The sequence below is a fragment of the Oryctolagus cuniculus genome, chromosome 4 (genome assembly GCF_051225735.1).
Source record: "Oryctolagus cuniculus isolate XC-2025 breed Fujian yellow rabbit chromosome 4, ASM5122573v1, whole genome shotgun sequence".
NCBI lineage: Eukaryota > Metazoa > Chordata > Mammalia > Lagomorpha > Leporidae > Oryctolagus > Oryctolagus cuniculus.
Window position 1 is genome coordinate 69,688,125 of NC_142870.1, and position 16,869 is coordinate 69,704,993.

General features: G+C 40.0%; 1 protein-coding gene across 4 annotated transcripts in view; it reads left to right on the forward strand.

Annotated features, from left to right (window-relative positions):
* Positions 1 to 27: 27 nt before the first annotated feature.
* ATP6V1A (ATPase H+ transporting V1 subunit A) overlaps positions 28 to 16,869 on the forward strand; it is a 64,539-nt gene continuing 47,697 nt past the window's right edge. The window contains exons 1-3 of one of the 4 annotated variants that reach the window (XM_089331664.1): positions 113 to 162; positions 11,723 to 12,015; positions 12,826 to 12,934. The gene's annotated coding sequence lies outside the window, so the exon portion shown is untranslated. Of the gene's footprint in view, positions 163 to 11,722; positions 12,016 to 12,825; positions 12,935 to 16,869 lie in introns of all 4 variants that reach the window. The other 3 variants (XM_070072120.2, XM_051819039.3, XM_051819038.3) reach the window with 3 other exon arrangements.

Genomic DNA, 16,869 nt, shown 5'->3' on the forward strand with positions numbered 1-16,869 from the left:
CCCCGAAATGCAGCGCGCCGGGTTGGGGGCGGCGGGGCGGAGCTCGAGGTCACGTGAATGGTTAGGCCCGCCCCTCCCCCGCAGCTGAAGACTTCCCCTCCCGCAGTGACAGAGCCTCTGGGTCGGTGATCCGTATTGCTTGTGCACCTCGCGCCCCAGCAGGTGAGCGGCGACCGGTAACTGGAGACTGGTGGGGACAGCCCAGGGGGTGGCAGGAGGGAGAAGGGGGAGTGTGAACAGCGGCCTCCGTTGCCCGGCTCATCCTTCCCGCTGTCACTCTGCGCCGGCAGGGAGCTTATTTCTCCATGTCTCCTGACCCCTGTCCTCCCATCCCTCCTACCGTGGTCGCCCCTACTACCTGGAGGTTGAGGTGTCCACTTTTTCCTTGTTTGGGAGTGAATGCGGTCATTATCGTACCCTCTTCGGAATCTTTGGGGCTCCGTGTAGTAGAATTGGTTCATCCATTCCTTCGGGGGAGGGGGGTTTGCACTGCCACCGGGTCCCCATTCCCCAAAGCTCATTCCTCGGTCAAGGCCCTCGTCCGGGGCTGGGGAGCTGGAACGGTGGAAAAACCCTGGAGGCAGAGGCGTCTCCTGCGAGACAGGCTTGGGAGGGAATGTCACTGATGTGGCCCTCGCTGCGGAGTCACGCGAAAGCTTCCCTCTGAATGTGCTTCCTCAGTAATTCTAAGGATCTTTATCTGACATCCTCGCAAGAGAGATTCTGTAGGTGTTCCTAGGCTTCGGGTGGGCCTAGAAGGGTGAACGAGGAAGGTCGAAGGCCTAACTATCTCCAAAACAGGGAGTGTTGGGACTGCGACATTCTCGATTGAATGGGGAGGCGTTGAAAGATGGTGTTGCAGCGTCGTGGTCCGCGGGAGGCTCAGGCTAGCTTATGGAAAAGTGCCTACGTTTCCCTGCAAGGGAAACGGAACGGGCTGGAAATAAAAGTAAACCAGATTTATTTGACTGTAAACTTAAAGGTAAGAAGACTAAGTCTAGATATTGTTGACTTCATGTTTTCTGCTTCTGTCAACCTTTTTTTTTTTCCTGTTCCTCCCTAAAATCCTACTTAATTGCCACTCCCAATCGATGCCTGGACTAGCTTTGTGGTATATGTGTGTTAAGTAGTGCTTTTCTCTCTCCTTAGCTTTCTCCATTTGTAAAACTCCAAATGACCTCTTATTTTGATGAATAATATTTTGTGGACATACAGAAATTGTTTTGCCTAGGATTTTGCCCAACCTATTTTGCATGTAATGTGGTAGACAGTGTATTGACCCCAAACAGAATGCTTTAGGGAAGAATGTTTTTCAGTTTTGGGTTAAAGTATTTTATTTGTACTACCAACTCAGAAAGCTCCTTGTTTCTTTTAAATGGAAAGGTGTTGTAAAAATGACAGACTTGATTTTTTTAAAATTTTCAATTAGAATGAAAAATTCATATTCTCAGCTAAAATGTTGCAGTTTTCTAACCAGTGAAATTGAAGAATCCATTAGAAAGACAGCTGAGAAATGAGGAAGATGGAATCGTCTTTGGTGGATGTGACTGACTTAATTTTATTTTTTCTGTATCTTCCAAATTCTTTTCAATAAACTGTTATGAAGTTTACCGTAGAAAAACTGGCCTTTTGGTGCTCCTTATTGGAAAAACACAATCTTGAAGATCTTGCTGTCTTCAAGTATTGAAGAAGATTACTGAGGGTGGGTGTTTGGCACAGAGATTAAGCTCTCTCTCCCTCTCTCTCTGCCTTTCTAATAAGCACAGATTTAAAAACAAAAACAACCACAAGAAACAGAAGAGGAAAAAGCAACAGTTTTAGCATGTTGTACTTATATGTTGTTCATACTGGTCAATAACAGTTATCTATTGAAATGTTTATTAGGCATGCCTTCTACAGATGCAAATACAATTTTATTAATGAGTTTTTTTTCCAGAGTGAGGTTTCCTGATCTCTAGAGGAGAGAAGGGGGGTGGGGAAGTGTTGCTTCATTGCCCAGGTGACCTTCTACCAAATAGCTCCTTGAGCACTGTGGTAGTCCAAACCAGTCCTGTCTGGGTGAAACCAAAACGGGAGAGAGAAAAACCAGCTACAAAGCATTGAGTCCTAGCGGGGTGAAATGTCAGTATTGAAGAGGTTGAATGAGTTTGCAGTTTTACTTCACAATTTCTCCAACTTTAGGGAACTTATGAAAGCAGTAATGGAGATCACTGAGGAAATCTGACAGATGAGCAGCAGGAATTGGTGACTACATTGCTTCTGAGACTGAATGGGGAAAAGAGCTTTAACATACACAATGAAAACCTGCGCATGCGCACACACACACACACACAGAGGTCTTGAAGCCTGGAAGACATTTCTTAGAGTAGCTTTATCTGTCTATGAGTGTTATATGTTAAAATCCTAACATTTATGTAGAACATTGTGCTGTAGTCCACCACTCAGGAGCACATAGGGCTTTTGTGTTAGCGGCCTTCCTGTGAGGGCTTGTTTTCACCGCCTTTACAGATGATCTCCACCACTGAGAATGCTTTCTTCCCCCCGGGCAAAGGTAGCCACTCAGTTCTGTCAACTATTGCATAGTAATTTCTGTTCTCTTTTCACTTCCAGCACGTTGCAGTCTGTGGCCTTATTTTCAGTTAACCATAAAGATCTTAGGGGTTCAAGTGCAGTGTCTTTCCTGTGTGTCTTGAACACCAGAATGCTGAAGTTCCTGATAGGTACTTACTAAATTGTTTAAATGAGTGTTGGACAATTAGACAAGGAGATGAAACCATTTTACCTGTTGCAGTTCCTTGTACCTTCTAAGGTTGTGCAGTCAACATAAGCTTGCAAATGCCACTTGTTAATGATAACCTTCCAATGTATAGTCAATGGAATAAACATAAACCTGAAATGAACATTGTTAATACAGTGACCAACTTATTTTCACTTCATATATGTGTATTTAATAACAGATATGGTTACCGTTCAAATATGGGAAGGAAGGAAAGAGGATTGAGTTGTGCTCAGTGAAAAAAGTGATTGTGTATGGGCTACAAGTGGTATAATGCTATATTAGAAGTCAGAGGATCTTCATTCAGCTCAGCCACTTTAGTTCCATACCCTTTAAGCAAAGCTGGTCATAGGAGATTACAGGTTTGATGCTTAGGAACCCTTCTCTCGCAGATGTTGTGAAGTTGAGTAAGATAACCTTGATAATAATCTATGAGACAGTATTCTAAGAACTAAGTGGTATGTGACTGTAAAGTAATATAGTACAGACTTTACAGGAATTTCTTAGTTTTAGAGAACTGGGTTCAACTTCTGACCCTGTCACTTATGAACTATGGGACGTTGGACACTTATATCAGTTAAGTTCCTTTATGCTTTACTCTTTCAAATAAGTGAGTTTAAATTTGATTACAGTCTTACAGTATTTAATACTTACTTTTGTAAATTTTTTATTATTAACTTTACTGACATTTATTTTGATTTTCTGTACTGAGTTTCTAAAGGAGACCTTACACGTTCCACAGAATTGACTAATACCCCCTTCTTGACCAACAGCACTAGAGTATAGGGAAGGGAATAGAATTTTTTTTTTTTTTTTTTTTTGAGAGAGAGGACACAGAAAGTTCCCATCTGCTGGTTCACTTTCCAAATGCCCACAGTGGCTCTGGCTGGTCTGGGACTGAAGCAGAAATCCAGGATTGTAATCCAGGTCTCCCATATGGATGGAGGTAACACACTGAACAGAGCCATCACCTAGCCTCCTAGGGTCTACATTGGCAGGGAGGTGGAATTGGAAACCAGAGCTGAGAACTGAACCCAGGTACTCCAATATGCGATGCAAGGAGCAGAATATGAAATGAGGCTATTAACAAACAAAAAAAGGGCAAGAAAAAGGTACTTACAGCAAAGTTCTAAAGCAGAATTATTGATAGGAGCTGAGAAATACCGACATAAAGTCCATTGATTTGGCAACCACAGTCACTTAGTATTTTCTGCATACAGTAAACATTTTCCAAAGCTTGTGATCATTCGTTTGTAGGATGCATTTAAGGAAGCAGTTCTTCTGTGATTTATAGAAATATATTGTAATTGCACAGACTGTAGAACAGGGTCTTTTGTTAATCATTACATTTAAAAATTTTAAGTATTTTTTTTTAAGATTTTGTTTTAATTTATTTGAAAGACAGAGTTACAAAGAGAGGTAGAGACAGAGAGAGAGCTCTTCCGTCCTCCCCAAATGGCCACAATGGCCGGAACTGCGCCAATCTGAAGCCAGGACCCAGGAGCTTCTTCCGGGTCTCCCATGTGGGTGCATGGGCCCAAGGACTTGGGCCATCTTCTGCTTTCCCAGGCCATAACAGAGAGCTGGATCAGAAGAGGAGCAGCTGGGACTAGAACCGGTGCCCATATGGGATGCCGGCGCTTCAGGCCAGGGCTTTAATCTGCTGTGCCACAGTGCCAGCCCCTAGACTTAGGTTTCTATAAGTGCATTTTCTTTTATATGTAGTACTTATACATTATATATGCACATTATGTGAATACTTGATTATAAGATATATGCATGTCTGTATGTAAAGACATCTGAAATGGATGTTTATCTTCATAGTAACATCTTTATTTTTACCTGAAACTAGCCATTAACTGAAATTATTGGTACTATGGATAAAATCATCTAATTATTTACATGTAGATTCCTCTTTCTATTTATTTTTTTGTGGTTAATTCTACTTAATAAGTTTCACAACTGTGGTTAACCAATTTCTAAAAATGGGAGGCTGGTGTTGTGATGCAGCAGGTTAGGCCCCTTGTGATGCCAGTATCCCATATCAACAATCTGGATTCAAGTCCTCGTTGCTCTGTTTCCAATCCAGCTTGATTTTAATGTGCCTGGGAACCCAGTGGATGATAGCCCAAGTATTTGGGCCCCTGCAACCCATGTGGGAGACCCAGATGGAGTTCCTGATTCCTTTTTTTGGCCTGGCCTGGCACTTGCTGTTGCTGACATTTCGGAACATACTCTCTCTTTCTGTCTCTCCCTATTTCTGTTTCAAATAAATAAATAAATTTTTAAAATACATTAAAAATTGACATTTTTAGATTTGAATTTTAGAAACACTTTAATTCTTATATAATATTTTTATCATAATTTATCATTGTTATAACTTAATTGCAATAAAATTTTGATTCTTAATGCTGTTGGTAGAATCAGCTGTTCTTTTGATGATAAACTTTTTTTTAAGAAATTATACCAGTGCTGGTGCTGTGGTACAGTAGGTTAATCTTTCACCTGTGCCACCAGCATCCCATATGGGTGCTGGTTCTGGTCCCTGCTGCTCCTCTTCCCATCCAGCTCTCTGTTAATGGCCAGGGACAGAAGTGGAAGATGGCCCAAGTGCTTGGGCCCTTGCACCCATGTTGGAAGCCCAGAGGAGGTTCCTGGCTCCTGGCTTCAGATCAGCCTCAGCTCCAGTCGTTGTGGCCATTTGGGGAGTGAACCAACAGATGGAAGACCTCTCTCTCTGTAACTCTACCTCTCAAATAAATAAATAAAATCCTTGTGTGTTTTTTTTAATTATACCTACAACATGCCATATTTTCTTTCATGAAAAATGATGTTTATATTTCATTGAAAATGAAATGAGTGGTGTGTGATATGATGCAGAGGAACTCCAGATGTGCTTGATTAGTGAAAAGCAATTGGACTCTTAAGTTTTATTTCAGTTGTTTCCTATCTTAATTTTTTTAAGAAAACTTATTTTATGATGCAATAGAGGAGATTAATTAAATTGGAAAATACCTGAAGAAAGAGGATATGTGCAGTAGTGATTACATATGTAAAAAGTTGGAAGAAAATGCAGCAAAATAACTATTTCTAGATTAAGAAAAAAACATTTAAAATTGTTATTAAACAGTCTGTACATGGGAATTTCTGTAATCTGTAAAAATTTAAATTTGATATGGAAAATTAAGACATTAAGTATTTCTTTCCTTTTTATTGGATATCTAAGTGAAAATATTTTGACTTATTTGTATAAAGAACTTATAATTGAATTTGTTAGATTTAGATATATTTTAGGTTTAGTTATGTAAGTGTACCAGAATAATAAAAAAGCAGAAGTAAATAATATTATATTTGAAAATTTAGTACATAACAAAATGATAATTAATTGAAGGAAAAGACATATATATATATATATAATTGATTGAATTAATACATCTAGAAGATGATAAAATTGAGCCAGTACATGATTTCAGGTGGAGTAAGGTTTAAATGTAAATAGTAAAATATTTAAAACAATTATCTAATTTTAAAAAAAGTAGTCTGCTGGTTTACCCTAATGCCCACCACATTCGGGACTGAATGAGGCTGAAGCTGGGAGCCAGGAACTCAGTGCAGGTCTCTCTCATGGGTATCAGGGACTAGAGAACTTGAGCCATCACCTCTGTCTCCCAGGGTGCAGAAGAACTGAAGCTGGAGTTGGAAGTGGGGCTGGGGCTCCAACTCAGGCACTCTGTTATGGAATGTGGACATCCCAAGAGTTCACATTTGTAAGAACTCTTAGAAATTAAGAAAAAGTCCACCCAATAGAAACATGAATAAAGTATGTGACCATATAAGTTCACAGAAGAGAAATCTCAACATTCAGCAAACATGAAAAGATTTGTAACCTTACTAGTAATTGATGTAGTAACAATGAAATATTACTTCATTGATTAACAAAAATTATAAGTCTGTAGCAAAATGTGCAGGAAAGGATTTTCTCAAAATGTTAGAAGAGATGGGAGTTGTTTCAGATTTCATTATTCTTAAACAGGCAGTCTGTCCATATTGAATATATGTACATTCTCAGCCGGCGCCGCGGCTCACTAGGCTAATCCTCCACCTTGCGGCGCTGGCACACCGGGTTCTAGTCCTTGTCGGGGCGCCGGATTCTGTCCCGGTTGCCCCTCTTCCAGGCCAGCTCTCTGCTGTGGCCAGGGAGTGCAGTGGAGGATGGCCAAGTCCTTGGGCCCTGCACCCCATGGGAGACCAGGATAAGTACTTGGCTCCTGCCATCAGATCAGCGCTGCGCCGGCCGCAGCGCGCCAGCCGCGGCAGCCATTGGAGGGTGAACCAACGGCAAAGGAAGACCTTTCTCTCTGTCTCTCTCTCTCACTGTCCACTCTGCCTGTTAAAAAAAAATGTACATTCTCTATCAGTGGTGCTCCAAGGAGTCTTTTTGTTAGCAATAAAGACACCAGTAAATAAGTAGGTGTGTAAATGAATGTTGATTGCAACAGTGTTTGTAGTGGCAAAAACCAAGGACAAAGGGACTGTCTGTTAATGTGGGTATTATATAAATTGTGCAAGGCGTATTAAGGAATGCTATGAAGTCATTAAATGGTAGGAGTTACCAGGGACTTGGAAGGATTTCCATCATGTGTCTTAAGTGAGAAAGACAAGGTACAGAGAAATGTAAATAATGAGATCCTATGTGTATAAAACCAGTTGAAAAACATGAATTTTATATATGCTTATACAGTTGTCAACGTGATAGGGAGGAAACAAGCAGGAAAGGAAAGGAAGAAAAGAGACAAAGCGGCAGAGTATTGACATTAACATTCACATAAGCAAGTGGTGTTTCTGCTTGCCTGTGTGGGTGATGAATCACAGGAAAGGATGGCCATCCAAATGTCTAGTCATTTCTTAAGGTGGATAGATTGACATTCCAGATTATTTTTGCTTGCTTACATATGCTTTTCTACACTACACATTTTTATTTTTATAATGAAGGTGTAGTGTTTCTATAGTTAGAGAAAAATAAAAGCATTTACTTTGAAAAAGAAATAAAATGAAGACTGGGTAGGGAAAAGAAAGAATTTACAAAAGGGAAAAAACATTATTTAAAATGGCTAGAAATGATTAGCTATTTTTCTGTCTTAGGCATCTAAGAGGAAATTCTCCTAATCCACATTTGTGATAACTCTTGGGCGTCCAATAAGAAATTATCATTATAAATGTACCAGAAAATGATAGGCATTACCAGATAGGATTACAATTTACATTTTATATTTGATATAGAAATTAAATGCTCCAGAAATGCTTTCTGCTTTGGAGCTATTTAGAGCATGTTGTAGAAGTATCTGTCATCTGACTTAATCATGTGACAGAATCATAAGAGTTCACATCTGGATTTGGTGGGTAAAAAAATTATAGGATTAACATTCTGTAGGAAAACTTCAAAGAAGAATTTCTGTAAAGAAGCAAAATCAAAAGCATTTGGAATTACTTAATGCATGAATTCAGTCCTTTTAGAGAATTTTGCAGTACTGGCACTGAACTGTGGGACTAGTCTGGTTCTTGTGCCTCCTAGCAGTGTGACTTTGGGGGAGTTACTCTTTACTTTCTGTATTGCATTTTTCTGAGCTTTAAGGAAAAGTAATACTAAGTTGTGAAAGTTAAATTAGTGGTATAAGAACAATGGTTAGAATAACAGCTGGTACATATGAACAATGTGAACATCATTACTTGCTCAGTTAATTAGATATATTATAGTTTTATTACTTGGCTCAGTTTTAGCATTCAATGAATCTTTCAACAGTATTTCTAATGAAGTAGATAATACATGCACAAGTAAAGCAAGCAAGTATTTATGTAGGTATATTTTCTCTCTTTCCCCTCCCATCTCTCTATCTCCCTCTCCCCCCATTTTTATTTTTCTCCATGTATTTATCCACAAGTAGTAACATCTTGTGGACCTTACAGTTTTTCACTTAACAGTATTACCTGGAAGATTTTTCCACATTGATAGTTAAAGCTGTCTCATTCTTTTTTTTTTTTTTTTTTCATTTAAAGATTTATTTATTTCCTATTTGAATGACAGAGTGACAGAGAGAGATAGAAAAAGAGATCTTTCGTCCACTGGTTCATTCCCCCAAAACCAGGAGCCAGGAGCTCCATCAGCGTATCCCTTGTGAGTGTCAGGGGCTCAAGTACTTGAGCCATAATCCACTGCTTCCCAGGCACATTGGCAGGGAGCTGGATTGGAAGACGAATAGCTGGCATTCCATATGGGATGTGGATGTCCCACATGTCTGCTTAACCCATTGCATCACAGCACCTGCTCCTGTGCACTTTGCTTAATACCTTAGCTGTATTGTCCCATGGAAACCTCACAACAATCTTATGAGATGGATACTATTCTTACCTCTATTTAATACATGAGGAATATTTGGCATAGGGTTATTAAATAGCAACAATATCACACACACAGCTCATAAGTGGTAAAACTCAAGATTTTAAAAAAATCATTACTTTTAATTGAAACAAGAGTCTGTTTGTAGAGATAAATGTCAGAACCACTTAAGCACACTGCCTTCCATACTACCTTGTTCTTTAGTCTCCATTTTAATAGACATCCCAATCTTTTGCATAAGAAACTAAGAAATGGCTATAGTGAATAATTTGTTAATAGGACATTTTGTATACATACAGGAAATTCCTAGAAATGGAGCAGCTGGATCAGAGGACAGGTGCATTTGGAAGTTTGGAAGTCTAGTAGGTATTTACAAATGGATCTTCAATTTAGGGAGGCACAGAAAGCCAACTTTGTCCTTTTTTTTAAAGATTTATTTTATTTGAAACACAGAGTTACAAAGAGAGGTAGAGCATGAGAGCGAGAGAGAGAGGGAGGTCTTCCACCCGCTGGTTTACTCCCCAGATGACCGCAGCGGCCAGCACTGATCCAAAGCACTGAGCTGATCCAAAGCCAGGAGCCAGGAGCTTCTTCCAGGTCTCCCATGTGGGTGCAGGGGCCCAAGGACTTGGGACATTTTCTACTGCTTTCCCAGGCTATAGCAGAGAGCTGGACTCCAACTGACACCCATATGGGATGCTGGAAGTGAAGTGAAGCAGCTGGGACTCAAAATGACGCCCATATGGGATGCCGGCACTTCAGGCTGGGGCTTTAACTGGCTGTGCCACAGCGCCGACCAACTCTGTCATTAATAATTAGCTGAAATCTGCCATTTTCGAAGACTGAATAGATGAATGGCTTTAACATTCCCAATATCCCTCAACTGTAGTGATCTACCATAATGTGATTGATGGGAATTAGTGTAACAATGTTAGTTTTAAGAATGAGGCACTTAAGGTGAATGTTTGGCCTGGTGGTTAAGACACTGCTTGGGACACCCATATAATGTATTGGAGTACCTGAGTTGGAGTCCTGGATCTGCTTCCAATTCCTGCTTCCTACTAATGCACACCCTGTGAGGCAGCAGGTTGTAGTTCAAGTAGCTGGGTGCCTGCCACTTGTGAGAGAGCTAGATGGAATTCCTGACTTCCAGTTTAAACTTCCCATCAGGACCATCTTGTGGGAATCTGAATGTGAATCAGCAAGTAGGAAATCCTTTTCTGTCTCTCTTTCTCTCTTCCTCTCAAATAAATAAAATTCTTAATTTTCTTAAGGTACAGGACATGCTTTAGAACTCTTGTTACTCTCAAATAACAGTATTCTAGGTGTAACTTGAAATGTTCCTCATGTGATTTATACATTGGAATTCTATTAATTGAAGTTTGAATTATATTACTAGAAGAGTAACATGTCATAATTGTTCCGTGTGAAAGTTGCTGATTTTATGTGCCAAAACAATTATGTAAGAGCTTTCAAATAGTTATAAGTAGGGAATCAGATTGTCAATCAATCAATACGAACATTAGGAGTGTGGTAGCTAAGTATAGGGATAACTGTATTATGAAAAATAAGTTTTCAGTAACCCACGAGTCCTGGTTTTGGTGGTGCAAAATCAGACAGTGAGGGGTTTATTATTTTTAGTATAACACACTTCAGTGTCTTCTATTTCATTTGTTCAAGAAGGGAAATGGTGTCTGTTACTGTGAATCTAAGAAGCAGGCTAACAGACCCCAAACTATTTAAAGTGAAGCAAAGCAGGCACTTAAAACACAGACTGTGCTTGCTTGGATGGCAGCCTACTTGCAGTGCTTGAATGTGGCTTTCTAGTGTCTGCTGTGTCAGTATGTTGTGAATATGATTTCATCCACCAAAAGATGTTTCTGTGAGGATGGAGGGGGTTGGGGAAGTAGCTGTAAATAGAGATAAAGTAGGCTGTCAATAACAATTCTTGGCTATAAACTAATTGTACCTTAGAGCAGTATGAGACAACAGAAAATAATTCCCTCTATGTCCATCCTCCAAAGGAACCATTAAACTGTAGCAACTTTGATATCCAAAACGCTAGAACTGAGCCTAAGTCTTATGGCACAAAAGTTCATTCAAGATAGGGTTTAGAATTTTCCTATATCTTCACCCAAGTTATTCTAATCTGATAGATCCTTAAGTCTTGTTCCAAAAATAGAGCTGAGTTAGTATTTCAGAACACACCTGATTTCTGTATTTCGGAGCTGTAGGTTGTGGAAATTCCCAGGATTTGCTAAGCTCGATGACTAAAGGGTCCCCCTACAGTCCTATTCATAGTCACATACATTCTTTTAAAATAGACTAAAATGAGTTTGGTTAAGGATTAATCTGTATCTCCTGTGGTGGTCCCAAAATTAGGGCTGTATTACCACGTCCTCAGAGACCATGTAGTTTTTCTTGTAACAACTCTTATTAGTTGTAAATAGTTTATTAGAAGTAAAAGCAAAAGTGATTTTGTATTCTGTGTAAGCATTATGTCCTTCCAGTAGTCATACTGTTAGTGCTTTGTGCCTTTTTTTTTTTTTAAGATTTATTTGAAAGTCAGAGTTATAGAGAGAGAAGGAGTTGCAGAGAGAGTTCTTCCATCTGCTGATTTGCTCCCCAGTTCGTCACAATGGCCGGAGCTGCGCCAATCTGAAACCAGGAGCTAGGAGCTTCCTCCTGGCCCCCCATGGAGGTGCAGGGGCCCAAGGACTTGGGCCATCTTCCACTGCTTTCCCAGGCCATAGCAGAGAGATGGATTGGAAGTGGAGCAGCTGGGACAGAATCCGGCCAGGACTAGAACCCGGGGTGCCGGCACTGCAGGCGGAGGATTAGCCAGGTGAGCCGCGGCGCCGGCCTGGAACCTTAGCTTTTAATGTATTTCCTCCCCCTTGTACCAAAAGTCATGTCATCTAAGACTGAGGTACTAAGAAGAACTATTTTTGAAAGAATGAAGTTACTTGGGATAGCACATTAACCTGTCACAGTTTGGAATGAGCCTTATTAAAGGAGAAAAGAGTGAGCCTCCTGTGGTGTTTGTCACTGCAGTGTTCCGCAGTGCCTGTCGGGGAGAATGATGACTCATAAACTCAGATGGTTGCCTATTCTACCCTCTGGATTTTTCTTCTACAGCACGGGAGGGTGTTTTTTTTAAAAAAGTCTTTCACGAATATGAGGATTTGGGGACCTAGCTTGTGTCTAAAGGGATCTTAGTTGTAAGTTGGTTTTGCATTTTATCCTTAAACTAGATAGGAGTCACACAGCGAAATGTAAATTTTATGTTATCACTGAGTTGATTTTATGCATGCAGCCATGTATACCATACAATTTTGATGAAAGCATGCAGCCTGTATTTTTTTTTAATAATTGACAACCGCAAGAATCATTGAACAACGTTATTAAGTACCCTATAAAACTGTTCTGTGTAGCATTAATTCATATGGTTTGGCCCTTATCTCATGGAAATTTAAGATAAAAATAACTTTCAGTGTAATCTAACTTGCTATGTAATTAGCTTATTAAAAGTCATATTTCAGGAGGTTATCTTTTTAACATTTTTAAAAGCCTGCCACTATTCACATGGGCATAGGTATTTTAAGATGAAGCAGAAGATTTTAATGGAATATTTTTATTTTGACTATTGTCGTAGATAATGATGAGCTACTAACAAATCAGTATGTTGTATGACCAAGCTTATCAACTGCTCTGCGCTTAACCCTTCTTGGTTATCAAGTAACCAATCATAAGGTATCTACTTGGTGAGTGCTTTTTCTTTTATTTATGGGAAGGAAGCATCATCACATTCTTCTTAAAAAATCTGCAGTATGAGATAGAATAGAATGCAGAACTTCTTAAGATTTAAGGGAATATGCAACAGTCTGCAAAGAAATTGTCCTGCTTCTGGTATACCTGTCCTGTTCCTTGCCCAAATTGGTAGAGAGACTCTGTTCACTTACGTGTTGGTTGTGTTTCTGTAATTGAGTGCTTCACTGAAAAGCTTAGAAAGTACACTAGGAGCCCTTGTATCAGTGCTGTGGGAATTAAAGATTTTGATGCTTTAAGATAGCCTGTTACCTTGGACCAATCCTGGAAATTTCTTGCAGCATCTTCTTAAGAGGTTAAAAACTGAAACTCCTGCACCCAGAAAAACAGTTTCCAACTCTGTCAGAAAACAGTGCTTTAAAAATTAAATAGACTTAGTGTTGGCATCCCATGTGGGCGATGATTTGAGTCCCGACTGCTCCACTTCCAATCCAGCTCTCTGCTGATGTGCCTGAGAAGGCAGAGGAAGATGGCCCAAGTCCTTGAACCCCTCTCCCGACATGGGAGACCCAGAGGAGGAGGCTCCTGGCTCCTGGCTTCAAATCATCTCAGCTCTTTCTGTTGTGGCCATTTGGGGAATGGACCAACAGATGGAAGATCTCTCTCTCTGCCTCTGCCTCTGCCTCTCTGTGTCTCTGCCTTTCAAACAAATAAATAAATCTTTTTTTTAAATAAAGAAATTAAATAGACTCTTATGTCTATAACTACTCCTGATGGGCTCTTCCCTTGAGGAGCAAATTCCTTCTAGGAACAAAGACTTTGGTTGTTTGGTTGTTTGCATTGGCCTGAGCATTGCTTTGCGATTAGCATTTAAATATATTAAAACATCAAGAGTGGACAAATGTACTTGGAATTTTACACTTTGAAGTGTTTTCATAGTTGTCTTATTCTGAAATGTGTGGTAAAAGCTGGTTTTGGAATATACAAGTATTTGTAACCACTTTAAAAAAATTTATTTATTTGAAAAGCAGAGTTAGGTAGGGAGGGGGGGACAGATGAGAGATCTTCCATCTGTTGGTTCACTCACCACATGGCTGCAATGGCCAGAACTGAGCCAGGCTGGAATACAAGTCTGGACCTTCACCCAGGTTTCCTCTGTGGTTTCAGGGGCCAAAGCAGTTGGTCCATCTTCTACTTTCCCAGGCTCATTACCAGGGAGCTGGATAAGAAGCAGAGCAGACAGGACTCAAAATGGCGCTCATACGGGATGCTGGTGTTGCAGGTGGTGGCTTAGCTGTCTGTGCCTTAAAGTCAGCCACTCACTCCTTTGCATATAACAGTGGAATAAAGAAAACTAAATTACTCATTGTTACATTTTTCTCTTCTTAACACTGGCTTTTTAAAAAGCAGAAAAGGGCAGCCATTTGGCATGGTGGGGAAGATGCTATTTGGCATGCCCACATCCCCTTTCAGAAGGTCTGGCCTTAAGTCTTATCTTTGCTGTGATTCCAGCTTCCTGCTAATGCACACAGCAGTAGGCAGCAGGTGGTGGCTTAATTATTTGGGTTCCTGCCACCCACATGGAAGACCCATACTGAGTTTAGGGCTCGTGGTTTTGCTGTGACCCAGCCCCAACATTTTTTTTTTTTTTTGATTCTTTTTTTTATTATTAGAAAGGCAGAGTTGGAGAGAGGGAGGGAGAGAGAAAGAGGGAGAGAGAGAGAGAGAGAGAGAGAGAGAGAGAGAGAGATCTTCTACACACGGGTTTACTCCCTAAATGGCCACAATGGCCAGTGCTGGGCCACTTCAAAGCCAGGAGCCAGGAGCTTCTTCCAGGCTTCCCATGTGAATGCATAGCCCAAGGACTTGGGCCATCCTCAACTGCTTTCCCAGGTGCATTAGCAGGAAACTAGATCGGAAGTGGAGCAGCCAGGTCTCAAACCAGTGCCCACATGGGATGCTGGTGTCAGAGGCAGAGGCTAAACCTGCTACACCACAACATAGGTTCCCTGGCACCAACTGTTGTTTATGTGTAGGGAGTGAAGCAATGGGTGGAAGATATATCTCACTGTCTCTCTTTGAAACAAAGATAAAAGTAAATAAATAAAATTAAGAAAAAGAAAGATAAAGTTATAATTTAAAAAGCAAAATTGGGGGCCACTGTTGTGGTGTAGTGGGTAGGGCTCCCTCCTGTGATGCCAGCATCCCATATTGGTGCTGATTATTCTCCCAGCTTCTCTGTTTCCAGTCCAGCTCCCTGCTAATGCACCTCAGAAAGCAGCAGAAGATGGCCCAAGGGTTTAGGCCCCTGCACTTACATGGGAGACCTGGGTAAAACTCCAGGCTCCTGGCTTCAGCATGGCCCAGTGCTGGCTGTTCAGGCTACTTGGGCAGTGAACCAGCAGATGCTGTCTGTCTCTCTCCCCTTCTCTCTGTGTCACTCTGCCTTTCAAATAAATAAATATTTTCTGAAGAAAGAATATCAAATGAATGCAAATTTATAGATCTGGTGAAAATCATGTCTAGGAAAATTTGTAAAATTATAACTTAGACTCTTGAATTGTTTTATTAGTTTTATGCCACTGTCTTAAAGCTTGCCATCCTAAAAAGGTTAAAAACTAGAATTGTCAAAATTCCCATGGTGGCTAGGATTATCCAGCTGACTAATAAACTCACAAGACAACTGGATCATGAATGAAATCTGTTTTTCCACTAATTCTTACTCAGACATTTAGAGGCCCTCACTGTTCAGCTTTACAGGGAACATATGTAAATACTTATTTTACAAAATCTAAACAGGCAACAATATTGCTTCATCAACTCTTTTCCTGAAGGGCATGTGAACCAAGAATCTGAAAACCAGCTTTATTATATGAAGTCTTTGTTCATCTTTTTTAAGTGTCAGCATAACCTCTTGTAAGTCACTCCTGTTCTTCCCAAGTCTAGGTCAGATGTCATTGCTTCATGCTCTTTTGTCGCCTTATGTCTTTTTATCCTACCATGTAAGAAGATCCTTGGAGGCAACATTATGTCTTACTGCATCATGTTTTCTTCCTACAACACAGCAGCTGGCACATGATTGGGAGTTCAAAAATATCTCTTTGGTTTTAGAAAATAAAGATACAGTAAAAATGTACATCCTAGCAAGGGGGTAAATTAGTTAAGTGCATAGATTTGATTCAGATAACAAGAAGATAACACATTAGATGCTTACTAAAAATTAGGTGATCTTAGCTTCCCAATGGCAGGATAGAATTAGCAGTCATCATAGTGCTTCTTTGTTAGCCTTACTGGTAAGTACCTCATAACAACCTCTTTATATTTTTTTTAAATTTCATTTAAGTTATACAAGTATCATGTATTTCATTTATACAGATTTAGGAACATAGTGACACTTCCCTCCTTCCCACCCACCCGCCAACCCTTCTTCCTTCTCCCTTTCACATTCCCACTTTTAATTTTTACAAATATCTATTTTCAGTTTATTTAATGATCATATAGTTAACCCTACACTAAGTAAAAGAGTCCAACAAATAATGTGGGGGAAAAAAAAGCACTCTTCCTCAATGGAAAAGACAAGGGCTGTAAACAATCATCAAAACCTCAAAATGATTATTTCACTCCAATACATTACATTTCAGGTACTCTATTAGTTACTTCAGTGCAGGGGAAATGTATGATATCTGACTTTTTCAAACTGGCTTATTTCAGTAAGTATAATGATTTCCAGTTGAGTCCATCTTGTTGCAAAAGACAGGATTTCATTTATGTTTACAGCTGAGTAGTACTCCATAGTACATATGTACCGTAATATCTTTACCCAGTCAACAGTTGATGGACATCTGGGTTGATTCCATACTATTGATTCTATTGTGAATTGTGCTGCAGTGAATTTGGGAGTACAAATAACTCTTCCAGATGCTGATTTCTT